Genomic DNA, 21,160 nt, shown 5'->3' on the forward strand with positions numbered 1-21,160 from the left:
GTGGGAGGTGGGTCCTACCTTGATCCCCACAGGACACAGAGTAAGGAAGCTTCTCACAGCCCCTACGGAAGGAGTGTTAGAAGCAGGAGTCATTGCCACTCGTAATGTGAGATCATACTGGGGCAAATTTCTTTTATTTATTTATTTATTTTCATTTTTACATCCCCAGCATCTGGGCCAAAGTCAACATTCAAAGTGTTCGTTAAATTAAGCTTTAAAAAAAGGAGGGATTGGGCTTCCCTGGTGGCGCAGTGGTTGAGAGTCCGCCTTCCGATGCAGGGGACACGGGTTCGTGCCCGGGTCCAGGAGGATCCCACATGCCAGGGAGCGGCTGGACCTGTGAGCCATGGCCGCTGAGCCTGCGCGTCCAGAGCCTGTGCTCCGCAACGGGAGAGGCCATATCAGTGAGAGGCCCGCGTACAGCAAAAAAAAAAAAAAAAAAGGGAGGGTTTAGCAAATATACACTACTGTATAAAAAATAGATAAATAACAATGTACTACTGTACACAGGGAACCATATTCAATGTCCTGTAGTAACCTATTATGAAAAAGAATATATATAACTGAATCACCTTGCTGTACACCAGAAACTAACACAACATTGTAAATCAGCTATAACTCAATTTAAAAAGAAAGAGGAAACTGCCTCAAGCACGAGGCAGTGTTTGGCTTCTAGGCGCATGTTACTGCACAATGGGGCGTGTCACTGCTCCGCAGATCAGTGCAGAGAGAACCGAACGGAAATGCATTTGCTGATGATTATTGCTGTAACGCTTTTTTTTTCTTTTTTGTCTCCCAGAATAATTAAAAATAGAGCGCTTTCCCTTATGTAACGATCTCACCAATTTGTGCGTGGCAGAAGTGTCCACGGAAATCGTAAGAACAACAGAAGAATTAAATCTCTCCCTGCAGCCCTTTCTGCCTCCCAGGCATGTATGTGTTATGTGGACGCCTCCGGCTCGTCTGGATCAAATATCTGGCAAAACCCTTTTATTTATTTATTTATGGCTGCGTTGGGTCTTCATTGCTGTGCACAGGCTTTCTCTAGTTGCGGGGAGCCGGGGCTACTCTTCCTTGCGGTGCGCGGGCTTCTCATTGCGGTGGCTTCTCTTGTTGCGGAGCATGGGCTCTAGCCGTGTGGGCTTCAGTAGTTGTGGCTTGCGGGCTCAGTAATTGTGGCGCACGGGCTTAGTCGCTCCGCGGCATGTGGGATCTTCCCAGAACAGGGCTCGAACCCGTGTCGCCTGCATTGGCAGGTGTATTCTTAACCAATGCGCCACCAGGGAAGCCCCCTGGCAAGACCCCTTAAAGGCCTCTAGGGGAAAGACCAGTCTTAAAACAATCTTTCTGATCCTTAAAGGGTTGATAACTTTTCTGAGAAATGAAAATCCTAAAAATCACGCTGACGAGATAGTGCATTTCCGACTGACTGTCGCAGACTGTCGTCCATACAGGACCACGCCGTAAAGAGGATGGAGACCGTGGCATGACTGGCCGCTACACCAGGGGACATAGGGACAGCCACCGTGGCCCTGTGGTCACTTTTGTTTTGTGGCTGGATTCACGGTCCTTAAAGGTGGGATTCTGTCATGTGCTTTGCCTTTGACATCCAGCGTGGAGCTCGCTTAGTGCTGGACTCCTCACTAGTCACCCCACCCTTTTCCAGGCTCCCGAAGAGGTTATTTTCGCTGAGGTTTGTGATATAATAAAAAATCATGCATTTGGTCTTTGTTCCCAGTCCCTGGCACAGAGCTCCTAAAACCAGGGTGATTGGAGGGTTGGAAGTTTCAGGTCCACCCACAGACCTCTGCGGAAGGAAAAGGGGCTGGAGACCGAGTTCCATCACATGGCCGATGATGAATCCATTATGCTCACATAAAACCCTCAACGGTGGGGTCCGGGGGACTCCAGGTTGGTGAACACATGGAGGTTCTGGGAGGGTGGTGCCCCAAGAGGTTAGGAAGCTGTGTGCCCCTCCCCCATACCTTGGCTATGCAGTTATATTCTTTGTAACAAACCAGTGATTGTACGTAGGGTGCCTTCCTGCGTTTGTCATTCTCGCCAATTATCAAATGTAGGGTGGGCTGTGGGAACGCTGAGTTTGTAGGAAGCGGGGTAGAAATACAGGCATCCTGGGCACCCCGTTAGCAGCTGGAGTCACCCCTCCGGGGGCAGTCTCGTGGGGCTGAGCCCTTTAACTTGTGAGAGCTGAGCTAACGCTGGGTAGTTAGTACAAAGTTGAGTTGAAGATTTGGACACTTGGTGTTGGAGAATTGGTTGGAGAACCAACCTGGAGGTTCTCAAGGGTCTTTACTCCTGCCTACTCATAGCATTGCTAAGTTCACAGCTGTTTTTTCTTATTAGTCGTGATCTCTTTAGGCAAGACTTACTGAGAGGAAATCAGTCATACGTCTTCTCTCCAAAAACCTGTGAGCCATTCTAAGCAAGTTCTCAGTTCCCGGTTTCCTAACGTCAGTAAGAAATGACTGGAAACCTTCACCTCTATCAACAGACAGTACCTTTCAAAGAAAGAAAAACACAGTTTGTTGTGCTGCCCTTTAGCTTCCAAGAACAGTGATGGTTCACCAAGGAAAGCTTTTTACTCAGCTCCACTGGGTCTCTTCCTGTCTTAGCAGAGATGGGTTGACTCTGTCTGGGAGAGTCCTACATTTGGGGAAAGATCACGTGACAAAAGTAGGAAGAGACCAAGCAGCAGGATTAATATTTGGTGGACTGAAACTTGCTCTCTTCATGAGTAATCAACCATGAATAAATCGACGATTAGAACATCCGATCTGAATATGTACAGAAGTGCCTTGGGCATAAGCTATCATAAAAGTGTTATGTTCACATATTTGTGTGAATCATTTGTGGTTAATGAATAAAAGGACGTTTGGAGCACTTTGTGGGCTCCCTGCTCCAGTCACGCAAGTCGACTTGTTCCTCAAGACAGAGCTACATACACAGGGTATTTGGGGGAAGTCCTACCATGTCTTTGTTCAATAAAACTGAAGTAACTAATATCTTCACTATTTTTAATAAACACAGAAAACCTCTTACTATTTTTAATAAACACAAAAAACCTATTACCTTAAAAATTTGGTTTCTCATGTTAGTTTGAAATAAATTCCAAAATGGATTAATAACAAAAAATAAAATTATAAAAACTCTAAAGAAAAATATAGGTGAATATTTATATGACCCTTTGTTTTTGCCTTTAACAACTTGTATGTTGGTGTTTCAAGCAAAACTGAAACAGAAAGATTTCCACTCTAACATCCTGTTGTGACACGAATCAGGAAAAAAATGTGGTTTCTCTTTCCCTTTTTAGCCAAAAATTAGAAAGTTGGAATGCTCAAGTGTTACAAAACCCAGAGCGTGTACTTGGCTTGTGAGATGAGAGCTCTCCAGGCAGGGCCAGCTTCGCAAGCAGATGACCTTGTGTATTTGCAAAAGACCCCGCACTCAGAAGGACCCACCCTTGATCCGGGTTCGGCTGTCCTGTCCTGAAATTCAAACCAGGGACCTCTCAATTGCATTTTGCACCAGGCCTCATAAATTATACAGCTGGTGCTGGTGGTGGGCTCTGGAGATACAATAGTTCATTGGAATCCAGTGTAGCAAATGCTTCAGCTTCAAAGAATTAAACACACAGGGGGAGCATTTAACCCTCAGGGCTTAGTGAGGGTCAGCCAGTGATGCCAGGGGCGGAGCTGGGGAGCCTGGTGGAGGGAGAGGGGGGTGGAAAGGGAAAGGGTAGAAAGTGGAAAGTGCAGAGCCCCAGAGGAAAGACAGAGCATGGGATAGTCAGGAAACTATGACTAGTTCAGTTGGGATGGAGTCAGAGCTGTCCTCAGAGGAATGGCGAAGGATGAGGAGGATAGTGGCTAAATTAGGAAGTGCCTTGTATTGCTTTGTGGGGCTGCCATAACCAAGGACCACAGGCTGGGGCATAAACAACAGAAATTTACTTCTCACAGTTCAGGTCCGGAAGTCTGAGATCCAGGTCTCAGCAGGGTTGGTTCCTCCTGAGGCCTCTCTCCTTGGCTTGCAGACAGCCGCCTTCTCACTGTGTCCTCATGTGGCCTTTCCTCTGTGCATGTGTGCCACGGTATCTCTTCCTCTTCTTATAAGGGCACCAGTCCTATCGGATTAGGGCCCCACCCCATGACCTCATTTAACCTTAATTACCTCCTTAGAGACCCTATGTCCCAATACAGTCTCATCTGAGCTCCTGGGGGTGAGGACTTTGACATATAACTTTGGGGGGAGGACAACTCAGTTCATGACACACCTTGTTAATCTTTATCCTAAAGGCAAAGGGAAACCACCCAAGCTCATCTCAAGTCTCAGGTGTTCTACCTGGGCGCACAGCAGGACCACATGTTCTAGGCTCCCCCCTGCAGTCAGGTGTGGACGTGAGGTTCAGTCTCACTGGCAGGAGCAGTGGATGTGATGCCGTTTCCACGCACCACCCTGCACGCTCCTTATTCTGCAGCGTCCTTGGAAGGTGGGTGCTGACCGTGCCAGAATCTTGGTCTCCGAACCACCACCTGAATAACTTCCATGACTTTACAGTGGGCGAGAGATAGTTTCTACTGTGGTTAGTTATAGAGACTGCGGGGTTAGGCTATAGCAGCTGGAATTACCCAGATTTACTGTGGGCAAGACCTCCCTGCCAATCAGGAGAATGGGTTGAAGAAAAGGAGGACGAGAGGGGAGGCCGCTGCAGGAGTCCGCCCGCCGAGCAAGGACGGCAGCCTGTCTGCAGCCTCAACATCTGCAGCTGGGGTGACAGAGGGGAGAAGGTGCCCTGCCTCTGGCCTGGTAGCCTTCAGGTCACTCCAGTTGGTATCTGACGAGGAACACCAGGCACCAGTGCCCGGGATGCAGACTTGATGGCGTGAACCCCACTGCTGCTCTCGTGGATCTTACGGTCCCAGAGCTGAAAACAAAAGAGGGTTGGGAACCTAGGCGATGATGTCCCCTTTGCATGAACTGACACAGAAGCGCTTGTCAGGGTGTCCAAATGGAGGAGGAAGTGGGCACCTGGAGATGTGGGAGCTCAGGAGAGAGACCTGAGCTCAACACGTCAGCTCTGGGCGGGCAGGTGGACCAGAGACGTGAAGCACGTCAGCTCGGGATGGGGCGGCTGGGAGAGGGCCAGGCCAGCCCTGTGAGCAGCAGGAGCACTGGAAGGCTGGACAGAGGATGGCGCCTGACGTGAGACCAAGCAGGAAGTGGTAGGAAGGTGCAAGGACGATCGGGAGCCCTGGGAGGAGGAAGTCCCCAACAGTAGCAAATGTTGCCCAGTTATCAGGAGCCTCTTGAATCTAGGAACAAGGAGGGCGGTGGCGACCATTTGTGCAGCTCGAGCGGGCAGTGCAAAGAGACCGTGTACACAGGTGCTCTATGGACGCCTCTTGTGGCCAGGCTGCAGTCTGCAGGGAAAGGTGGGTACCGACCTCACACTTTATCCACATTAATTCCCAGATGGATCAAAGTTTTAACTTGAAAACAAATCATTAAAATATTGGAGGAAAGGAGACTTTCTAAGCATTCACAAAACCTGGAAACTATGAGACTGATACATTTAACCACGTATGAACTTTAAAAATTTTTAACATGGTGAAAACACCATGTAAAATAAAAGACAAACTAGGGACATACTGAAAACTCATTTCCTAGACAAAAGGTGAATTTCGTTCACATATAAAATGCCCCTACTCATGCACGTAACCCTAGGGAATATATGGGTGAAGGATATGAAGTCAGTTCACAGACCAGGGAATGAGAAACGGCTCTGAAAAATAAGGAAAAAATGGAAATAAACCTTACTCATGAAAAGAGAAAGGTCAATGTTTGACTGGCATTCTTGTTAAAAATTCTCTTATAAAAACCAAGGATAAAAGGATATTTTTAAAACCATTTATGTAGATTTCATTTCAATTTCAGTACCTTGTCACTCAGTATTACACAAATGCTTGTATTCTGGAGATCTTGTTTAAATTATGTGCAGATTACAGAATTATATTTTCGTTTTTTAAATTTTAATTTAATTTTTAAAATTTATTTATTTTGGCTGCATTGGGTCTTCGTTGCTGCACACGGGCTCTCTAGTTGTGGTGAGTGGGAGCTACTCTTCATTGCGGTGCGTGGGCTTCTCATTGAGGTAGCTTCTCTTGTTGTGGAGCGTGGGCTCTAGGTGCAAGGGCTTCACTAGTTGTGGCACGTGGGCTCAGTCTTTGTGGCTCGTGGGCTCTATAGCGCAGGCTCAGTAGTTGTGGCGTACGGGCTTAGTTGCTCTGCAGCATGTGGGATCTTCCCAGACCAGGGCTCGTCCTCTGCATTGGCAGGCAGATTCTCAACCACTGCGCCACCAGGGAAGTCCCCAGAATTATATTTTCTTAGTTAAAAATTTAAATAAATGGACATATAGAGAGTAAAACAATGTAAGTTTTCCTCCTATACCCCCTACTCCAATCTGTCCCAGAGATAACCACTGTGCAGGAAAGATGTAGCCCCTTAAACTGTTTCTTATGGATTCACATATATAAATTCACATGTACACATACAGGGTTTTGTTCACAAAAATGACATCATACTATATACATTGTACTGCAAAATACATTTTTTTTTTTTTTTTGCCGTATGTGGGCCTCTCAGTGTTGTGGCCTCTCCCGTTGCGGAGCACAGGCTCCGGACGCGCAGGCTCAGCGGCCATGGCTCACGGGCCCAGCCGCTCCGCGGCATGTGGGATCTTCCCAGACCGGGGCACGAACCCGCGTCCCCTGCATCGGCAGGCGGACTCTCAACCACTGCGCCACCAGGGAAGCCCGCAAAATACATTTTTCACTTAATTTGTTTTCGTGATCTTTTTCGGGAACTGCACACACATACAGGGAAGAGCCGACTCGGACTCCATGTTGGATCTGTTTCTTTTACTTTAACCTTTGCTTCCCGTTGCTTTTGTTCACCAAAAGGATACTGTCTATACGTAATGGCCTGCCTCGGGGAACCCTGCTCCTCTGCCTGAATATTAAACCAAAGTGGTTCAAAGGACCCCTGAAACACCCCAAAGAGAGATATGAACTAATTAGGTTCACTTGGTATGTTGAATTACATGGGAAGTGTTGTCAAATAAGTCATAAATCTTCTTAGGTTATATTGTATGGCAGATGGTAGAGGTATTCTAGGGATTATATGGACTTCCTAAAATTTGATATGTCCTGGTAAAATGTTATCAGTCATAATTCTAGCTATTGTCTGAAAAGTGTTGCATGTCACAGCAGTAACCAAGTTACTTTGTCAGTTGCATTGTAACCAGATTTAAACGTGCTTCTTAAGTCTTTCGTCATTATAGACAGTTATGGTTTCACTCTGACGCCTTTGCAAAAATGTTTCCTCTTCAAGACGTTTTATAGAAGGGACCTTTGGGTAAATATAAGTTTCTGGCTTTCAGACAATAATGCTGAACTGGGTAAGAAATTGAAGAATTCTAATGGGAAAATTGATGGCTTCTTAAAGCTGTTTTTAAAAAAGGATTAGTTACATAGGACTGAGTAAACTGGTGAATATGGTTATAATTTTTATAGTTTCTATCTGAAAAATGACTGGTTTCAATCTGTTTTCCAAGTGTAAGGAGAACCTTCCCCTTAAACTAATTATAACTTAGAGGAATTTGGTAAATTATACCTTCATAAGCAGAATTGAAACATTTATCTTTTTCTCTCTACTTGGTCGATCCTGCCTGTAGCATAGGCTTGTCTCAAAGATTAAGCCATGCATGTTTAAGTACGTACGCCCAGTACAGTGAAACTGCGGACGGCACCTGTGGCGAGCGGGGAGCTACTCTTCCCCTGCCTCTGGGAATCCTGCCCCTCTGCCTGAATGTTAAACCGAAGTGCCTTTGTTCAGCGAAACATCCGGCCCCTGTCCACTTGTGAATGGCTGCAAGAAAGAAGAAATTAACACATCCCCTCCCCGAGGCTGGCCATTCCAGGAGATATTTGCAAAACGTATGGCCTTTTTACTTTACTTCCTCATCTCCTCCCCCTCTCTGTGCTATAAAAGGAACTGGCATCCAGCCCGCATAAGACGGAGACACTCATCTGCTGTCTTCTCAGTCTGCCAGCTTTCCGAATAAGGTCTTATTCCTTGCTTCAGCACCTCATCTTGCTGTTGTGCGGCGAGCTGAGCAAGCTTGTCTCAGTGACATATAGACCAATCACATTTTTTTTAAATTTCCTGCATCATATTCCATCATATAAATGAATTACATTCTTCTCCTATGGAGAAAAAAATTAAAATTGGATTAATTCCATTTCATTGTATTCCTTTCCTCTCCTACCCTTCCTCCTTCCCCCTCCCCTTCTTTCTTCCTTTCTTTTTCTTTCCTTTTTTGCTATTAAAAAATAATGTTAACTGTATACTTAGAAATGATTAAGATAATAAATTTTATATTATGTGTGTTTTTACCACAATTAAAAATAATAACTTAAAACCCCTGTAGATCTGAATTTTTTAAATAATGCTGAAGAAAAGAACCTGGAACATATCTGAGCATGTGTGCAAATGCTTCTGTACAACAGATAATCTAAAAGTGAGAGTGCTGGCCCCAAGGGAACATTCATCTGAAATTGAAAGACTTCCAAAAAGTCTTGTTAACTTCCCTCCAAAAAGCCGAATTTATACCACACTTCTTCATAGTCTGATGGGCACTGGGAATTACCAAGCTCTAAATTATAACAAAGGGCAGCACAAGGATTCTTATGGTGATTGCACACTCTGTCTCAGAATTCCTGGATAGTGCAAAAAAGACCAAGACAAAACAAAACAAAAAACAAATTCTAAAAACAGGAACCAGGAGTGTATGAGAAGGATGTGCTCCCTCTTAAGGTCATTTGCCTCTTGCATAACCACAGAGCAGAAAACCCAAGAGAATGTATTGAAAACTCTTAAATGACTAAGAGTTCACCAATTTGGCCATATATACAATAAATGCTGTGATATAATAAGAAATATGTATTGGTCTCTGCCCATCCCCCAGATCCCGACACAGAGCTCCTAAATCCCTTGGCACTTCCTGGGTGACAGGAGCATCACTTGTTCTAAGGAGGCCAATCCTGGTGGCTCCCGGATGGCTGTAGGGTGGGGCTGCTCTCCAGAAAGGTCCAACCATGATGAGATGTTTGAACTTTCAGTCCCATCCCCCAGGCTCCAGGGTGGGGAGGGGGGCTACAAATTAATAATCGATCACGCTCCATGAAAATTCCTAAGTGACGGCTTCTGAGAGCTCCCAGGACGCTGAACACGTGGAGGACCAGCCTGGTCTGTGCATCAACTGAGTTACCCGACAATAACTCTGGAATTTTACCTTCAGGGAAAAGTAGAGAATACAAAGCATGATGAATCAACCATGATAGGGCTTATTGGAACATCCTTGATGATTAGTCTAGAACCAAACATTCTTTTTTCAAATTTTCTGAGTTTGGATTGGTATACAGAGAAATCACACACGCGGGTGGTGACATCGGGACATCTGCAAAGTCAGTGATGTGAACCACTTCCCGGTCACTCAAGGAAAACTCTGCTCCAGGTGGGAGAACAAGACAAACAGGAAATGAGGGATGGGCTGGAGAGACTACGTCATCTCATGTGGTCAAATGCCCCAAAGCTACGTCCAGGGCAAACATTCCACGACTCGGCACAGGCAGCCACAACGAATGGCTCGAAGGGGAAATCACCAGCCATGGACAGCGTGAGTGCATTGATGAACTTCTGGAAGCCTCCAGAAAAGATGCTGGGTCTGGAGCCAGAGAGCGAAGAGGAAGGAGGCCACCTCAATAAACCCTGAATGCTGTTGACCTAACACATGGCAATTTTAGAATTGTACTTTTTTTTCATTTTAAAGCTCAAAAATATTTTATGGAGGAAGATCCACTTATTGTTGCTCTCCATCCAAAAAATAAGTCCAATATTAAGGTAATTAGCAAAGTGTGGTGCTGGCAGCAGGTCAAGCCAGCTCGAGAGCCTTGGGAAAATCAACAGAAATCACTCACAGGTGCACTAGCGCACGCGCGCGCACACACACACACACGCACGCACGCACGCACGCGCACACACGGCTCCTGGGAGCAGTGAAGTCCAATCCTTTCCCATCTGAAGAGGAGGACAGGGTCAGGGAGGAGGAAGGGGAGGAAACCCCAGATGAAAAACTGGTAGGTACTCTGCCTGGTCCCCACACACCACGTCTATTCTTTTGCGGTACGCGGGCCTCTCGCTGTTGTGGCCTCTCCCGTTGCGGAGCACAGGCTCCGGACGCGCAGGCTCAGCGGCCATGGTTCACGGGCCCAGCCGCTCCGCGGCATGTGGGATCTTCCCGGACCGGGGTACGAACCCGCGTCCCCCGCATCGGCAGGCGGGCTCTCAACCACTGCGCCACCATGGAAGCCCACCACGTCTCTTCTTGCAGACGTGAAGACTCCTCGTGAGATTTTCAGTTGTGACTCAGGCCATGGTCTCCCCATGTGCCAGCTGATACTTGAAAAATGTATGAGATGCCGAATTGTATCCAGACAGCCTGGAAACGGGTATAAAATGGGCTGTGAAGCAAACAACTTTCACCTACAGTGGCTGCTCAGTCTGGGGACGGCCCTCGGCTCCCTCTGGCCAAGCATTATCCAATAACCCATAACCCAGCTCAGAGCGCCTGCCCTTCCTGTTCTCCAGACCTCCGGTGACTCTTGGTCACTGGAAATGGGGCCGAGACAGTGTGCATTGTTTTGTTCTGTTTTTTTTGTTTTTGACTCAGAAACACGGATTTGGAAGCTTCCCTCATTCCTCCCACCCAAAGCCTCCAGAGTAGGCTGAGCATGACAGGGGAAACGAGTGCCTGGGAGACATCGGAGTGGAAAGGCGAGGAGGAAGGGGGGGGTCCAGGAAAGGACAGTCGGGGTGACGGGGTACAGCCAGCGAGAACGGGGAGGCTGTGTCTGTGAAGCGGGGAGGTCGGCGGTGTTCGCGCTGGTGGGCAGGTCGTCTGAAACTGGGGGCACATCTGAAACTGAACGAGGCACGGCCATCGTCCCCCAGCCCACATTTCTCCGGCCCACCTTGGAAATGAGACCCTCTCTCACCCAACCAGTGGCCTCAGGCCCCCTTCATCCATCACACGCGTCACCACCAAGCCTTGCCTGCTGCCTCCGCGCCGCCGGTTGAGAGCCTCAGGACAGAACGGGTCCCCCACCTCTCCCCACATACACTCTGCGCAGAGGAAGGCGTCGTCCTGGCCCTCCACGCAGCTCTTAACCCGCCCACGGCCCCTGGGATCAGCGCAAAGAGCACTTGCCCTAAACGACCCAGCCTCCTGCCCCGGCCTCTGGAACCCCTGCAGCCCCTCCAAGCCACGTGTGAGCCTCCGAAAGCACTGTTTGCCCGACTCCGGTTAAGGGCGTTCACCCTTCCCTCTCCACGCAAGCATCACGGCCTCAGGCGGCGTCTGAGTCCCCACCCTGCGCGACTCTCCCAGACCCTGCGCCCCGGACGCGCGCCCCGGCCCGAGCCGCACAGCCAGCGCTCCGGTAAACAGGCCGCCCCGCCCGCTCTGCGGGAGGGGCCCCCACGCGCGCGCGGGCCCACCTGCCTCCTCTGCTCCGCGGGACCCCGACCGCCCGAGGCGCAGACCCCGCCGCTGCAGCGCCCAGTGCCGCCCACCGCCCAGGACTTCCCGGCTCCGCGGGCGGGGCGGGGCGCGGACGGGAACTGGCGCCGCGGGCGGCCGTGCCCCGCCCACCCCGCCCCGCGCCCCGCCCCGCCCCGCCCAGCCCGCCCCGCGCCCCGCCCAGCCCCGTCCAGCCCCGCACCGCCGGGACGCACGGTTCCGCCGGGACCCCGACCGCTGGGACGGGGGCGGGGACAGGGACGGCGGCAGAGGCAGGCGAGGTTCTGAAAGGGAAAGCGCGGCTGCCGGTGGCTCTGTGTCCAGTGAGAAGGGACACCAGGGGCGCGTGCAGAGGGGCGAAGAGGACCCGGACCCCTGGGTTCTTACACTTGCATGAAGCGGACACAGGTGCAGAGGCGCGCTTCTGCTGTAGGTGCGGAGGGCCTGGGGCTCTTTGTAGCGGGGCCGATTCAGCCAGGACGGAGGACTCCTGTCCTCCAGGGCCCGCCGCTCATCAGCGGACCCGAGCCCACTTACAGAGGCCAGCGTCCCTGGGGTCCGAGCCCTTGCCCACCGCCGGGCTTGGGCTGTGGGGCTGGCTTGTAAGCCGAGTGGCAGAACAGATACGGAGTCAGAGGGGCTCGGCCGGGGCCTCCGAGGGGGGCAGGCTTCCAGCGGGTCTCAGTGGTTCAGGGTCATCAGGGCCCACACTCCTCCCATGCCTCCTGTGTCAGCCTCACCCCAGGCCGGCGGCCAGAGGCCCCAGCCACCAGAAGCATGTTGACAGGATGATATCTTTCTTTCTTTCTTTTTTTCTGTTAAAAGTGAAATTTATTACAATACAGTAAGTACAAGTGTTATTTTAAAAGCTGGTGAAAATTATCAAGTGTCTATATAATTTTTCTAATATAAATATTGGAAATAACAACTTGAACAGTTCTATACGTATGTAGTACATTGAAAACATAAAATCATGCACAAGGCTAAAATATCGCTTTGCATATTATCCTTTTAGGTATCACTCCTGTCTTCTGATTCCAGCATCATTCCAGAATATGAAGGGGTTACAAACTTCAGGGTTTCAGTGTTTTGAATGTATGTCAGTTATCACACATTAACAATGCTTTAAGATCATTGCTTATGTTCTAATCACGTGGTTCTAGTTCCCGCCTTTCCCTTTCTCCATCTCCATAAGGTCTTGGACAAAAAGTTGAGCTAGAAAACCTGTGATTACAGGACCCAGCATGACATGAATTCCCAATGATTCATTTAAAAGTGGCATAAAGTGTTATATATTTTAAAAGTCCTACAGGACATGAAAGACAATAAATACATCACATGTAAATAAGATTAAGCAGCTCATGCTCTGCTTACTTACTTGGCTCCGTGTCTCTACAGAAAGGAGAAGCCGAGCTGTGAAGAAGATGGGGCAAATCAGAACTGCTGGGAGTGTGTGTGTTTTGGGGGGGCTGGTGAGCAGCATAGGGAAGGAACTGGGGAGAAATGTCAGATTATGAAAGGAAATGAAACAGCATTACTCATCCATTCTTCCCCATCCTGCTAGAGCAGGGGCCGGTTCCAGCCCAGCCCCCCTCCCATGCCTCCCAGTGGGGGACCCGTCCCCCCAGCACTGTAAAGGCAGCCACTGCCTTTCAGACAATATGAAGCCGTAGCTGTTCCCTGCTGAGAACACTTCGCAAATTTGAGGAACAGCCCATAAAGTATAGGTGTGGACATTTCACAAATTCCAAGGACAGTCTGAAGCCGGCCTCAATGTGAGGGGCAGGGGAAACAGTTTTTCCAAGCAGCTAACGCCCGGAGAGGCTCAGGGCTTCAACCAAGGGGAAGACAATGCTGCTTCCTTCCTGACAGCGCTTCCCAGACTTTGATGTGCCTGTGATTCACCTGGCGTCTCATCAAAGTGTATTAGATTGAGGGTGAGGCCCAGACCCTGCATTTGTCATAAGCTCCTACGGACCACTGAGGCGCTCCAAGGACGCCCCAAAACGGCGGGCACAGCCTGGGAAGGGAGCTTTCCCAGGGTATGTGGGGAGGGCAGGACCACTCAGGGGTGCCCCAGATGCTGCAAGACAGACACAACCTTTTCAGCCACACCCGTCACACCTCTGACGCCTCGGCTGCTCCCAGCAGCTGCGGGATGCTCAGCACGAACGTTCAAAAGCACTGAGCACACACTTTTTTGGCCATTTCAATTGCTGCACTCATTGGATCCCTGATTTCAATTAAGGCAAGGTCGGCAGAGGGGAAGGTGTGTGGATAGCAAGGGTACCTCTTTCTGGAGAAGAGAACCTGCCGCAGAGCGAAATGCTGCTGGTTTCGCGGCACCTGATGGAGGGAGGGAAGCCGAGCACCAGGTGCTGAGCGCTGCCTCCCTCGCTGGCCTCCACTGAGCGCTGTGCTCAACCTTGGGTGACGCTCCCTAGTGAACATTCCAGGAAAGTCGGCCTTGGCCTTCTCAAACACACCAGTCATTCTTGAACTGCAGAGGAAAGACTCCAAGGCACAGCTCTCCTCCAGCTTTAATCTGGGAAGGAAAACTTGAACTTTAGGTGAGCCTACACACGCACGTATTACCCTCACCCCACTCCTCATGCCCGTGCCCCAGAGCGCTTAGGCACTGAGTTCTGGTTCAAGAAAATCCACAGACTTCTTTTGCTTTGTATAAATACACCAAGACTCTGCCCCAATTCTGGAGTTTTCCCTGCCCTATGGACACAGGAGTAAAACAGCTAGGAAACACCCGAGACAAGCAGAGATTTTAAAAAGAACGATTTGCCCTAAACTCATTTTAAATGTTTTTTAATTTCAAGTATTCTCATAGCCAATTGCTGTATTTATATTCGTGTCATACGCATTACTGTGAGTCAGAGGATGGTCTGATAGAGGACAGACGAAGGTCTCTGACTGAGGAAGAGAAGGGCCTCGGGGATCCCCGGAACAGGAAGGACGGGGTGCAGCTTCTGCCATCCCTGTTTGCCCACACACACCAACTAACAGCCTGCCCGCGAGTTAGCGTCCAGCCGTCTGAGCCCTGCCTTGTTCTACGCGTCCACGAGGAAGGAAGAAAGGAGAGAGGGGGCTTCTTCTTGCATTTCGAGGCTCCTTCCCTGCCACTGTGCTCTCCCCCGTTCCCTCCTTGAGGCACCCCCCTCCCCTGCCCCCCAGACCTCCCAGGCCATTCCCAGAGGACCTTCCTTCTGGGCGTCTCCTGCCACCTGGAGTCCAGGTGAGCGCTTCTCCCAGTGACAACTGCTTGGACACTAGCTCTAGTCCCAGCCTCTCCTAAACAGCAGATCTCATCCGTGCTCCCATAAGGGAAGTGCCTCTGATCCCAGGAGGAGGGTCAGGGAAATCGGCAGGCCCGCTGCAGCGTCCTGTGCAGCGATGAGCTGGACCTGGCTCCTGCAGGCGAGCTGTTAAACATGTGGTAACCTCAAGTCAGCCGCGGTGAGCTCATTTACACCCGGAACCAGCAAACATGAATCGGGCATCCTCCCCGGCCCACACCCCTACCTGCTCCGGTTTTGCAGAGCCAATTTGCCCTGGAGCCTGCAGCCCCTCCTGCAAGCTTCCTCTCTCCTTCTCAGCTCTCTGCCTTTTCTCTCCTCTAACACAGATGCGGGCAGCCTCTGTGCGCCAAGACCCGAGGAACCTTCCCTCCCATACAGATACTATCCCCAGGGATAGAAGATGGATTTAACCAAGGACAAAAAGACAGAACTCTCAATATGAAAACGCTTTTCGTTTCTTCTCCCTCTCCTCCCAATAAAAGATACATAGGGGATGTGAAGTCCTTTCAGCGATAGATTAACAGTGGAGAGATTTTGAAATGCTATTTATTTTTCCCGTCAAAATCTTCCCCGTCTTATTATTTTAAGAAAGTACGATTGTATCTGAAAAGTATTTCCCTATCCGGTTGAATGTTAAGGATCCTGCCAGATAAGGGAAAAACAAGGCCCCCCCAAAGGAAGCATTTTTCGGGAATTTTCCAGCACCGTCCAGAAGGGAGGAGGTTTACGTGTTTCTCAAAGTACCTGTTTCATGATCTGACAGGCCCAAGAGAGATAACAATTGTGTTGCTGGCCTGAAAATCTGGCAAGCACCCACAAACAGGCCTCGGTAACTGGGTCACAGCAGCAGCCGCCAGGAGACCACAGCCAAGGTCAGTCCCTCTTTCCCTTGTAATGTCCAGTGAGGCTGACACGTCGCACTGGCAGCCTTTCCTGTGTCCTTTACAGGTACTGTTAGCAAATCACAGCTCCGCAGGCACTCAGACAGGATTTCTCAGCAGCCTACGAAGCACACACACTGACTCTGGCCCTATTCTGCAAAGGTTTCCGTAACGTTGAAGACCTCTTTGCCCCTCTTAACATGTTTCTTCCAGGAGTGCTTCCCCAAGTCGGGCTGCGTCCTGTCATAATGAAGACTCGTTAACTCAGCGAGCAGAGGAGTCTCAGCCCCTCCCACGTGCCGGGCGCTGGCTGGGTCCCAGCTGAGGATGTGACCTGTGACCTGAGGTGGCTCACAGTCTGATGAGACACACGCTCAGAGGTACTTTCTAGATGTTATGAGAAAACAGATGGTGGCAGCCACACCCAAATACCCCCCATGAAAATCCCCATCAGACGCTTAACTCCAGAGGGACTTTCTGGAGAATCTTCTGTCTTCCGCACGAGATGACCAGCCTGAGGACAGCCTAACTCGCCTTGACTCGTTTTTGTGTCCACAGCATCAACCACAGTGTCCGAAAGGTATTTGTTAAATGACTGAGAGGACTCGGGGGGGGTGTGGTCATCAAATAACGCTGTAGCTCTTCAGTCGGAAAGAGAGCTCTTCCCGGTAACTGAAGAGCACAGGGAGCAAGGAAGCTCCTCTGCGAACGGCCTGGAGGTTTCGGGGGGATGCCTCTCAGGGAGGGGCTTGGGGAGACACAGGGGCAGGGAAGGAGCCTCGACATGTAAGTTGGGCCAAATCAGGAAGGGTACCCGACACACTGAAATCGAGAGAGAAGCGCCCGCGATTCCTTGGTTTCCGATGTAAAGTGCGTGGCGGTCAGCTCCCGTCCTCTGCGCATCTCGTGCTTTCAAATCGTTTAGCTTCCGTAGAGGAAACAGGAGGTGGAGGGAAGGAGGAGCCATGTGACCAAGAAGGTGGCAGGAGGCTCCCTGCGTCCCAATATTCCCCAACGTTGAAAGAAAGATCAGGCTGGTGTTCAAAAATGAACATCAATTAACCAGGAGATTCCTGGAATCACCAGCGCTTGTCCAGGAAGACCCAGCCAACCAAAGGGCCCAGCATCACCCCAGTGAGATCAAGCCCAGAGCAGGTGACCTCCACGGGATGGTACCAAGAGCCGTGATGAAGGGTGTGTCTGAGTCCCGCAGAGGAATGCTTGGCAGTGCTGACCAGGCAGAGGGCCGGGAGCCCCCGTCGGCTCGCTGATCTCACAGCAGTACCACCCTGTGTATTCCACGGCCAAAATGTGCTGACTTCAAGTATTGCCTTATGGAGGGGTTTCTCTAGACTAAGGAATTTCATAGAAGCTATGCAGACTTAAAGCTTCAGTTTCATGAAGAGATTTTTATTTAGAAAGACTATTCTGTCAGAGTGTGGATTCATGAGACACAGGAGAGGACCAGACTGGACCTGCAGAGACCAGTTAAGAAGCAGTTAAAATGGTAGTGGAGAAGGTACAGTTAGACTCTGAATCCAGGCAGTAGCAGTGCAGCTCAGAAGGGGGCACATTTACGACATCTTGGTGGGGAACCTGCCCAACAACTGAGGTAAGATTGGGGGGGATCCAGGGTGGTCCTTGTACAGCACGGTGGGTGACAGGGAGTCAAGGGGGGAGATGCAGGTTTGGGTGCAGGAGGATGGACATATTGGGATTGATACCAGGGAGACAGAAACAATAAAAAAAAAAGAGAGAGAAGACATAGTTGAGAAACAATATTAAAATTCAAAATTGTAGTTGCAGATGTGTATCTCTAAGTACATGTTTAAGGCAGTAGAGTATTACTTCATTCTCTTCTCTTCCTTTGTTTTCCTTTTCAGGAATGTGTGAACACTACTTCCCGACAGCAACTCCACATACTTGCTTCACAGAGCCAGTCAGCAGTTCTAAGAAAACGCTGCGTGTTGCGTTTGTTAACTTCATTGAGAAATGATGGGGACCTTGGTGACCGTCTCCACCTTTGTTAACAGAAAATACCACCACCGGCTTTGAGCATCGCCCGCTAATCCCCCAAAGAGCAACCTCCAAACAGATCTCCGTGCTGAAGACTTGGTGGGTTCCTACGTGAAAAGGGGGTTGATTTAATTGTCCAGCTCAGCCTTTCTCAACAGCAGCACTATTGATATTTGGGGTCAGATGACCCTTCCTTGAAGGGGCTGCCCTGTGCACTGTAGGACAGAGGAAGGAGACAGATGGGCCCCAAGCTAGGCATTTACCACTGGCCTCCCGTTTACATTTCATGGGGCAGGAAAAAGTGGGCTTCAGGCCAGACACAACTAGCCATCTGTTTGCATTTCCTGAGACAGGAGATAGATGGGCTCCAGCTTAGACATTTACAATCAGCCTCCTGTTTGCTCTCCAAAATGGAAGTAACAACAGAAACAGGGTAAGTAGCCAGGCTCTGTCTCCTGTGGACGCCTGAAGATAGCAGTCGTGGCAGGAGCAGAGAGGGGCTAACCCTTGTTTGAGTAATAGATCAACAGGTCACATAATTCCCATCCTTGGGGCAAGGGAGACACTGCACATGCGCAGAAAGGCTCCTTGGGGGTCAAAAAGGAGGGGGCACCACCCCAGAATAGGTGATGCTAAGGCCGTCCCATAGGCCTCTGGGCTGAAATCCCATCTTGGAAAAAAGTTGGGCACACATGCTGGGGAGGGTCCCAGGGCAGGGCAGGTGTGGAAAAAGAAACCAGGTAATTGGCCAAAGGTGAACAGAGACCCAGAAGGACCGCCCTATATGAATGACTTCACCGCCTCTTTACTGGGGTCCTCGTCGCTAGGGGGGACGCCCACACCCTTCCTCTCCCTGTGTGCATCTCTGCCCTGCTTCTGTCTTAACTAAACAAACTGTTTCTCTGTGTGCTCTCCCACCTGTTGTTGTGCTATGTCTTTAATAATAAACTCTGTACCTGTTTTTGCAGTTTTTGCCTCCGTGAGAAATGCCTTTTTCACTTGGGCAAGAGCCAGGGGGTCTGGTGGCTGGGATTCCTGGTTTCCATCCAGGCTCCCCAGGTTCAATTCCTGGGCAGGGAATCAAGGTCTCGCTTCATGCCGCCACTCGCTGCTGCCTCTGCAAGACCAGGCCGGTTAGCATCCGCCCACTAGATACCAGTTGCACTTCCCTGAATTATGACAACCAAAAATGACTCCGGAGATTGCCACTTGCCTTCAAGGGGGGAGAGTGGCCCCCAGCTGAGACCCAGTGTAGCAGACTTATTCAGGCCAGGAGAGCTTGATAGCAGGAGACAGAGAGAGAGAGAGAGAGAAAACAAGCCTTTGGGATTGAATCTACCACGGCCCAGGGAGTACAGGAGAGAGCATGAATAAAAATGAAAATGTTTCACCAGCAATTTTACAGAAGTTCTCCAGACCCGACTGTGAGTACGTGTCAAGTCAGAGCGAGAATTTACGTTGTTCCTGGATCCCACCCTCCCTGATCCCACACCAGCCCAGAGACTATGTGCTCCAGCGAGCTGGAAGGAAGCCCGACTGGGATCCACGGATGCAATTCAGGGGAGAGTGCACCCCCCCATATTATTGTTATTATTAATTATATTCCATATTAATTATATATATCATATCGATCATATATTAATTATATTAACGTTGTACAGATGGCAATGTTCCAGGACACTTTCACCAGATCGTCAAAGAAACCTGAAACAGGAAGACGCTAAGGACCACTTCCCTAAAGTAGGATCCACTACTTCCTTTGTCCATAAGGTCACATAACCCTTCAGAGCAATGAGATGTATTCCCCCTAAATAATTCCAGAAGACGTAAGGTCCCGTTTGTGTTGTGTTCTTCTTTCACTATTGCACAATCACACACAAAAAATGACCCAGTTTTCAAAAAGTTCACTTGGACAGCTGCATTTCAGTTTTAAGCACACTTTTAGCCAAAGTTTAAAATAAAACAAGGTTGAAATCCTTGGCCTTTTTGTGAAACAGAATTGTACTCTTACCTTCCTTATCAGAGATGTAATTTTGCTATATAATACATTGAGGTTCTGGTCCAGAGAAAGTAACTTGTGACTTGATTTCTCCCGTGACACTGGGAAATGCCCTGTCCTCCACAGCTCAGTTTTCCACCCAAGGCTGCCCTTTCTTCATCACCACGGTGCCCCTCCTGCCACCTGCAGGCCCCACTGGCTTTCATGAGCTGGTGTGAAAGTGTGAAAAGATCAGCCCTATGGAATCACAGGAGAAAACATACCTGGTTCTTCCTGTGTGATGGGTACACACCTCTGGGCCATCTGGGCAGACTTGTCTCCGTTTGTTCCCAGGAAGACCACGGCCAGGGCGGAGGAGAGACTCAGGGGCAGGGAAAACAGGTTTCCTGAGTTGTCCTCTCTACCCAGCATTCTTCAGAAACTGACGGCACTCGCCTGCCACACAGGCACGTCAGTGACCCTGAGGACCAGCAGGAAAGGTCTGGAGCCATGCTCTGCTGTGGTCGCCTGGCCATCAGTACCCCTGCCAGTGGACGCGGGGCGTGGCCAGCAGAATAAGGGCCCCTCAAAGATGTCCCCATCCTGACCCCCTAAACCTGTGACTGGGTCACCTTACGTGGCAAGAGGGGCTTTGCGGATGTGGTCAAGGATCTGGAGAGCGGGAGATGGTCCTGCACTGTCTGGGGGGCTTGATACAGTCACGGAGTCCTCATGAGAGAGAAGCGGGAGTGTCAGAGGCAGAGAAGAAGTGAGGACAGAAGGAAAGGTCAGAGTGACGTGAGTATATCAGGCAGCCTCTAAAAGCCAGAAAAGGCAAGGAAACGGGTTCTCGTCCCCTGGAGCCCCCAGAAGGAGGCTGCTCTGACTGTCTGAGCTCCAGGATTGTAAGATAATACACTTCGGTGGTTTTCAGCCAGGAAGTTTGCAGTAATTTGTTACAGGAAACTAATATACCTGTTCATTCACAAGCAGCCAATCCTAGCTGCCTGGGCTCATGACTGGTGACCCTGGGCAACAGGACACCTGTGGACTGGAGACCCCCTTCCCTTTACAGCACTCCTCTGTGCCGGCACCGTACATGCTCATCTCTTGGACCCCTATAAGCACACACTGGGGGCGGTGCAGGGGTGACCCTGCTTTAGCTACGGGGAGATGTCAGTAATGAACCTGCCATGTGATTCCAGAGCCCAAACCATGACATAAAACCCGCGAGTGGCTGGCTCGCCTTCACTTTGGTGTCTGGGTTATCATCATCAACAGTGTTCTACAAATAAAGAATATCACTCTCCGC

General features: G+C 49.9%; 2 long non-coding RNA genes across 7 annotated transcripts; both read right to left on the reverse strand.

Annotated features, from left to right (window-relative positions):
• Window positions 1-6,848: 6,848 nt before the first annotated feature.
• On the reverse strand, window positions 6,849-20,799 carry LOC113631671 (uncharacterized). The gene is made up of 2 exons (XR_003437492.1): window positions 19,882-20,799; window positions 6,849-8,288 (listed from the first exon to the last, which is right to left on the reverse strand). It is a non-coding gene; the product is annotated as an uncharacterized LOC113631671 (long non-coding RNA).
• Window positions 8,440-16,039, reverse strand: LOC113631670 (uncharacterized). 6 transcript variants are annotated; one of them, XR_003437488.1, is made up of 6 exons: window positions 15,718-16,039; window positions 13,953-14,207; window positions 13,041-13,155; window positions 12,050-12,477; window positions 10,400-11,946; window positions 8,440-9,376 (listed from the first exon to the last, which is right to left on the reverse strand). It is a non-coding gene; the product is annotated as an uncharacterized LOC113631670 (long non-coding RNA). The 6 variants fall into 6 exon arrangements; XR_003437487.1 differs by having other exon boundaries at window positions 13,953-15,096; window positions 15,718-15,948; XR_003437490.1 differs by lacking the exon at window positions 15,718-16,039 and having other exon boundaries at window positions 11,641-11,946; window positions 13,953-15,711.
• Window positions 20,800-21,160: the final 361 nt, after the last annotated feature.

Source organism: Aethalodelphis obliquidens, unplaced genomic scaffold (assembly GCF_003676395.1).
Source record: "Aethalodelphis obliquidens isolate GAN/ISIS:26980383/991018 unplaced genomic scaffold, ASM367639v1 scaffold34, whole genome shotgun sequence".
Taxonomy (NCBI): Eukaryota; Metazoa; Chordata; class Mammalia; order Artiodactyla; family Delphinidae; genus Aethalodelphis; species Aethalodelphis obliquidens.